The sequence below is a fragment of the Triticum urartu genome, chromosome 1A, assembly GCF_056163025.1.
Source record: "Triticum urartu cultivar PI428250 chromosome 1A, HENAU_Tu73, whole genome shotgun sequence".
Classification (NCBI taxonomy): Eukaryota; Viridiplantae; Streptophyta; class Magnoliopsida; order Poales; family Poaceae; genus Triticum; species Triticum urartu.
Window position 1 is genome coordinate 163,546,215 of NC_141873.1, and position 7,384 is coordinate 163,553,598.

Below are 7,384 nucleotides of genomic sequence, written 5' to 3' on the forward strand. Positions count from 1 at the left end.
TGCCGCCTCCATAGTCGGAGCCGTGGGAGGGACTTCAAGCTCCTGCCGTGTGGATCCCCGTGCCGATCTCTTAGAGGCGACGGAGTGGAACGCGCGGGAGGCGCGGGAGGAGCGGGAGGCGGAGGAGCGGAGGGCGGCTCGAGAGGCGAGGGAGAAGTCGGCGGAGGCGCGAGCCGACACGGCCGCCAAGGCTCAGGCGGAGGCCGCGACCGCGGAGAGGGAGGCGGAGGCCCTACAGAACCAGCCTCCGCAGCTCGTCATCCCCCTTCGCGCCGCGGCTTCCGACATCCCAGTGCCCCCGACGGAGGAGGCCGGCCACGACCAGCCGGAGACGAAGAGGGAGGCGGTGTCGTCGCCGCCGACTGGAGCGGGCCAAGGAAACCAGTCTAATGCGCCGCCCGTGCAGCTGGCTGGAGGCGAGCCAACTGTGGGGCGGATCTTGTGGTCTCGTCGTCGTCTCGTCGGCGCGCAGGGAAGGCGACTTTGGCGCCGGACCCGCAAAAAACTGCGGGCACCAGCTCGTTGGCCTAGGACCTGGAAGCAGCCAGCGATAGCTCGTCCGGGTGGACGCCGGGCGGCGGGACGGCCGTGCTGAACGTGGCGGCGCAGGACATCTGGAACCGGCTTCAGGCCCAAGCTACCGCGCTGAAGCAGTACACTCAGGAGTTTCTCACGACGCGAACGGTTATTCGGGTGAGTCCTCCTGCTCTTCGTCGATTGCTCCTGATTTCTTCCGTGGGGGCGCGTCAGCGCACCCACTGGGTGTAGTCCCCGAGTTCCGAGTCGGCTGCTGAGCAGGCGGCTTGGAACTTCTTGGAACTTCTTGGTAGACTTTGATTGCCGTCTTATTCTTTCTTGCATTTCTTATCTTATTTGCAGGAGTATCATAACCTCCGCGCAGCTGCCTTCAACTCCCAGGCCCAGGAGCTGAATCAGAAAGCCACTGATCTGATCGAGAGCCGGAGTAAGTGCTTCATCTTTTATCTTAGGTGGGGGCGCGTCAGCGCACCCACTAGCTGTAGTCCCCGAGATTCGGGCCGACTGCTGAGCAGTCGGGTCAGATCTTTTCCTCACGACTTCTTTCTTCATATCTGCAGGGGCTAATGTTGACTTCAGGGACCAGCTAAGCGGAGCCCAGTCCGCCCTTCGTGCCAAGGAGGCCGAGTGCGCCGCCCTGGCTCAAGAGCATGATCGCCTGGCCAAGAAACTGGCCGACCAGGAGGAGAGCCACAAGGCGGCCCTGACGGTGGCGCAGGATAGCAAGGCCGCCCTCAAAGCCGAATATGAAACCGAGGCAGCGAACTGGGCCGAAGTGAGGCAGGCGCTGAGTCAAGGCTACAGCCGGGTGGAAGACTTAATCGACGGTAGGCCGCCTTCTTCTTCATTTTTTTGCCTGCCTCCCACCATCTGGTTCGTCTTTTGATTTTGTGCTACTGCTTTCTTCTTTGTGTAGATTACTTTCTCGGTTACTCTGCTGCCGCTACCTAAGCCATCGAGGCCTACCGTGACACACGACGGCAGGCAGGGGCCGAGATCGCACCGGGTGCCAGCCGGTCACTTGAGGATCAGCTTCTGGCGCTTCAAGCCCGCCTGCAGCCGGCCCACCGCATGCTCCGCCGTCTTCAGCGCGCCGGGGCGCAAGTGCTGGCCGCCCTCTGGCCTGGCGAGGTGGTTCCCCGTACCCCAAGCCGGACTACCGACTGGCTGGAGGTCGCAGTCAGCCGCTTCGAGGCTTAGAAGGCGTCAGCGGCCCGATCCGGCGCTGGGCGGGCGCTGGAATTCGTTCGAGCTTGGTATCCTCGGCTGAACTTGGACCAGCTGAGCACCTGGTGGCAGGAGGCCGACGAGGAGCTGGAGGCGGTGCGGCCGGCTATCGTCCAGCGCGCCTCGGCGATCGCCGAGTACACCGACACCAGTGCCTTTGCCCCTGAGGTGGATGATGCCGGCGTCGCTCAGCCGGAGGAGTGGTTCGGGCTGAACCCGGCAGAAGGTGAGGACTCGGCGGAGGAGATTGCTTCCAGCGATGAGGGCGAAGGGGAAGAGGGGGAGGATGGTGAAGACGTTGTGCCGGACAGCGAAGCGACCAGCCCGCCTCAGCCTGATCGTGCCTCCAGCAACGAGGCGCGTGCAAGCGCGCCGCCTGCAAGAGGTGATGATCATGCCGAGATCCGCCAGCTGGTCACTCCTCCAGCCAGCACTGCCGACTCCACCAACCCGCCCGACTCGCCCGTCGTTCCCTTGGCCTGATCCGCCGTCCTTGTTTTCCTGCTTGTTACTCTTTTGAACAACTTTTATTAAATTTGCGCAGTTCCACCCACTGGGGGTGTATTCAGACTATGTTGAATGCTGGCCTTTTGAAGGTCTTTTGTGTAAATATATTTATGCATGTGTTTGGCTTCCGTTCATATTTGCTTTTCATCCTTTTGGCTTTTTCCTTTGCCACCTTCCCTTGGCCATCGCCTACCCAGCCGGGCAGCTGCTTTGTAGTCTGTGGCTGGAGAAGGACTTGGTTGTTTTGGGAAGACAAGTACTCGAGCTTTCTTAGATTGCAGCAAGGTGAACGGGAAGCCGGCCAGCCGGCTGCTCTGGTAGCCGGTTGGCAGGGCGGGAGGCCGGCTCGCGTTATATAAGTTCGTTAGTCCTTAGCCGTTTTTCGTGTGGGCATCCTTTCCTGCCCTTGTCTCTTGCCAGTCAGATAGTTGTTTCTTCGAGCTGCGACTTTTGACAAGAGGGGGCTTGGGTGCCGGCACACTACTTGTCTGACTGCAGGCGGAACTTTTAGATATAACTCGAGGCGGCGAGTCCCCGGGCCGACTGGTCGAACCCGGTGCCGGACGAAAAAGCAAATGTAGTAACATAGTCATAGGCATGATACTCATCATTCATAGATAAAAGAGGGTAGTCTCCGAGTGCTCCTCGGGGGACCCTTTGTCTCATACTTAGTACAAAAGGTAGCGTGGTACATACTGCTTTTTAACTGTAAAAATCTTCGGAGGAGATTGGCGTTCCATGGTCGTTCTAACTCCTTGCCGGAATCATCTCTCTTGCGTGCCTTCGGCTTTTGCGCGTCGATTAGGTAGTAGGAGTCGTTGCCTAAAGCTCTGCTGATGACGAAGGGGCCCTCCCAAGGGGCCGAGAGCTTGTGCTGGCGGCTGTTCGCTGGATCAGCCGGAGCACAAGATCTCCCTCTTGGAAGGATCTTGGCTTGACCTTCCGGCTGTGGTAGCGGCGCAGACCCTGCTGATAGATGGCGGACCGGCTGAGGGCTAACAGTCGGCCTTCTTCCAGCAGGTCGATGCCGTCTTCTCATGCTTCCTTGGCCTCCGCCTCCATGTACATGGTGACCCGAGGTGAGTCGAACTCGATGTCAGTTGGGATGACAGCCTCGACACCATATACAAGGAAGAAAGGGGTGAAGCTGGTTGACTTGTTTGGGGTAGTACGCAAACTCCAGAGGACGGCCGACAGCTCGTCGAGCCAACAGCCGGCCGAACGCTCCAGTGGCACGACCAGTCGGGGCTTGATGCCGGAGAGGATGAGGCCGTTTGCTCACTCGACCTGGCCGTTTGACTGCGGGTGGGCAACGGATGCTAGGTCCAGCCGGATGCCGTGTGTTGCACAGAAATGTGCCAGTGCTCCCTTTGCAAAATTTGTGCCATTGTCGATGATGATGCTATGCGGCACGCCGTACCGGGTTGTGATATCTGCGATGGATGTGACAGCAGTCGGCCCATTTAGCTTCTTGATCGGCTTTGCTTCAATCCACTTGGTAAATTTGTCCACAGCGACGAGCAGATGTGTCATGCCGCCGCGTGCTGTCTTGAATGGGCCCACCATGTCCAGCCCCCAGACGGCAAAAGGCTAGGTGAGGGGGATGGTTTTGAGTGCAGAAGCCGGCATGTGTTGCCTTGAACTGAAAACTTGGCACCCTTTGCAGTGTTTGACTAGTTCCTTGGCGTCATCCAAAGCAGTCGGCCAGAAGAATCCATGGCGGAAAGCTTTGGCGACGAGTGATCTTGAGGCCGCGTGGTGGCCGCATTCACCTTGGTGGATGTCCTTGAGGATTGCTATGCCCTTCTCTGGCTCAACGCAGCGCTGGAAGACTCCAGTGACGCCGCGCCTAACAAGCTCTCGGTTTACTATTGTGTATGCTCCGGCTCGGCGCTGGACTTGTCTTGCCGAGATCTCGTCAGTTGGCAACTCTCTGTTTACTAAGAAGTTGAGGATGGGCTGGGCCCATGATGGAGCTGCGACTTCTTCTACTGTCAAAACTGCTACTATGACCAGGGCGGGTGGGCTGGGTGGTGAAGAGTTGGAGTCGGCCACCGCCTGTTGTGTCGATGCAGTCCCCGGGCCGACTGCAGTAGCCTCCGGGCCGAGTTCCAAAGTTTCCGGGCCGGGTGCAGCTATGGCAGTCCCCGGGCCGCCTGTCGAAGTCCCCGCACCGCCTGCTTGGTTCCCCAAGTCGGATCCGACTGCGCCGGGGTCAGGCGGCACGAAGATGGAATCAGATTCTGGAGACGGCTTTATAGACGGCTTGAGGAGGCGGTGGAGAGAAACGCCGGCTGGTATTGCTTGCCGGGTGGAGCCTATTCGTGCCAGGGCGTCTGCTTGCCCGTTGTCGGCCCGTGGCACGTGGAGGAACCCGCATCCTTCAAAATATCCACTGATTTGCTGAACGAGGAAGCGGTAGCTCGCCATGTTCGCGTCCTTAGCGTCCCAGTCGCCAGATGACTGCTGGACCACCAAATCCGAGTCGCCATAGCACAGGATCCGGCTGATGCCGAGCTCTTTGGCTAGCCGGAGCCCGTGTATGAGCGCCACGTACTCGGCCACATTGTTAGAGGCGGCAAAATGAATTTGCAATGTGTACTTGAGCTTATCGCCCTTGGGAGAGGTGAGGATGATGCCGGCTCCCAAGCCGGTGTGCATCTTGGACCCATCAAAGTGCATCCGCCAATGAGTGGAGTCAGGGGCCGGTGGCAGGTACTGGGTTTCGGCCTAGTCGACGAGGAAGTCGGCCAGTGCTTGGGACTTAATGGCGGTGCGGGGCTGGTAGAAGATCGTGTAGGGAGCTAGCTCAATGGCCCATTTTGCCACCCGGCCGGATGCATCCCGGCTGCCTATGATCTCGGCGAGCGGGGCAGTACATACGACCGTGATGGGGTGCTCTTGAAAGTAGGGCTTGAGCTTCTTGGCGGTGAAGTACACACCGTAGCACATCTTCTGGTAGTGTGGGTAGTTCTGCTTCGAGGTGGATAATACTTCGCTTAAATAATACACCGGCCTCTGTACTAGCTGAGCTCGGCCTTCTTCTGGGCGCTGGACCACGATAACTGTGCTGACCACCTGGCTAGTGGCGGCAATGTAAAGGAGCATGGGCTCTTTTTCAGTCGATGCCGCCAAGACAGGCGGCGTGGTCAACATCTTTTTTAGCTCGTGGAAAGCTTGGTCTGCTTGGTCATTCCACTCGAAGTGAGTGGACTTCTTCATGAGTCGGTAGAGGGGGAGAGCATTCTCTCTGAGCTGACTGATGAAGCGGTTCAGGGAATCCAAGCATCCGGTGAACTTATGGACATCTCGTAGCTTGGTGGGAATCTCCATTCTCTCTATGGCTTTGATATTCATTGGGTTGCACTCGATGCCGCGTTCGGAGACCAAAAAGCCTAGGAGCTAGCCGGCTGGTACTTCGAACACGCATTTCTCGGGGTTAAGCTTGATCTAAAACCGGCGCAAGTTTTCAAATGTCTCTCTGAGGTCTTCCAGCAAGGTGCCGCACTTCTCCGTCTTCACCACAATATCGTCTACATAGACGTGGGCATTTCTGCCGAGCTGCTTGAGGAGGCATTTCTGCCGAGCTGCTTGAGGAGGCATTTCTGCCGAGCTGCTTGAGGAGGCATTTCTGCATGCAACGCTGAAAAGTGGCACCGGCATTTCTCAAGCCGAATGTCATAGTCAGGTAGCAGAAAGCTCTGAATGGTGTGATGAAGGCGGTCTTCAGGCGGTCAGCTAGATCCAACTTTATCTGGTGGTAGCCTGAGTAAGCATCCAAGAAGCTCAACAGCTCGCATCCGGCTGTGGAGTCTATTACTTGGTCAATCCTTGGCAGGGTGAAGGGATCTTTGGGGCAGGCCTTGTTGAGGCTAGTGTAGTCTATACACATGCGCCACTTGTTATTTTTCTTCAGCACGAGGACCGGGTTGGTGAGACACTCTGGAAAGAAAACTTCCATAATGAAGCCGGCTGCCAGAAGCCGGGCTATCTCTTCTCCTACAATCCTTCTCTTCTCTTCCGATAGTCGGCGGAGGGGCTGTTTGACTGGTTTTGCACCTTCTCGGACGTGTAGCTTGTGCTCGGCGAATTCCTTCGGAACACCCGGCATGTCCTTGGGGGACCATGCGAAGATGTCTCGATTCTCACGGAGGAAATCGACGAGCTCGCCTTCCTATTTGCTGTCCAGGTTTGCCCCGATGGTGGCAAACCTTTCTGGGTGCTCCGGGTCCAGAGGTACCTTCTTTGTTTCTTTGGCCGGCTGGAAAGAACCTTGGACATCACACTCCTTGGGGTCGGGGGACAGGGCCGACTGCTTGCCAGCCATGGCCACGACTCGATCCAGTATCTTCTTCTCTTCAGCAATCACGAGGGACTCGGCCAGCCGGCTGCTAGCTGCCGCACACTCGGAGGATTTCCTGTAGTCTCCGGCTATGGTGATGATGCCCTTGGAACTTGGTATCTTCATCTTGAGGTAGGCATAGTGGGGCACAGCCATGAACTTGGCCAGAGCAGTTCGGCCAAGCAACGCGTGGTAAGGGCTCTCCAGATCCACTACCTCAAACCACACCACCTCTCGGCGGTAATGATCCTTGTCCCCGAAGAGGACATCTATCTTGATCTTGCTGATTGGGGAGCAGGACAGGCCGGGTACAATGCCATGGAACATAGTCCGACTAGGCATGAGTTGCTTTGTCTTGATGCTCAACTTCTCCATGGTGTCACGGTACAGTATGTTGATGCTGCTCCCGCCATCTATCAGCACGTGGGAGAAACGGGCAGCTCGCCTTTCTGTTGCGAGGGTGGCATCCAAAACCAATGCATAAGAGCCGGGAGACGGCATCACCTCTGGGTGATCTGTTCGGCTCCAGCTGATAGGCCTTTCTGACCAGTGCATGAACTCGGGGTTGTTGGAGGCGACTGCGTTGACTTCTTGGTGCTGTCGGCGTCGGCTACGCCGATCTTCTGGTTGGCTCGTGAAGACGACGTAGGCAGCATGTTCGTTGGGGAACTTGTCTTGAACAGCCCCGACTGCTGGTCGAGCGGCCGGCTGCGGAGGGGCCGGAGGCGGCTGACTAGCAGGCGGAGGCGGCGCTATCCCCTCGCCCTTGGA

General features: G+C 57.9%; 1 pseudogene; it reads right to left on the reverse strand.

The window, feature by feature from the left end:
* Window positions 1–2,751: 2,751 nt before the first annotated feature.
* LOC147990472 (uncharacterized) lies at window positions 2,752–6,988 on the reverse strand (annotated as a pseudogene).
* Window positions 6,989–7,384: the final 396 nt, after the last annotated feature.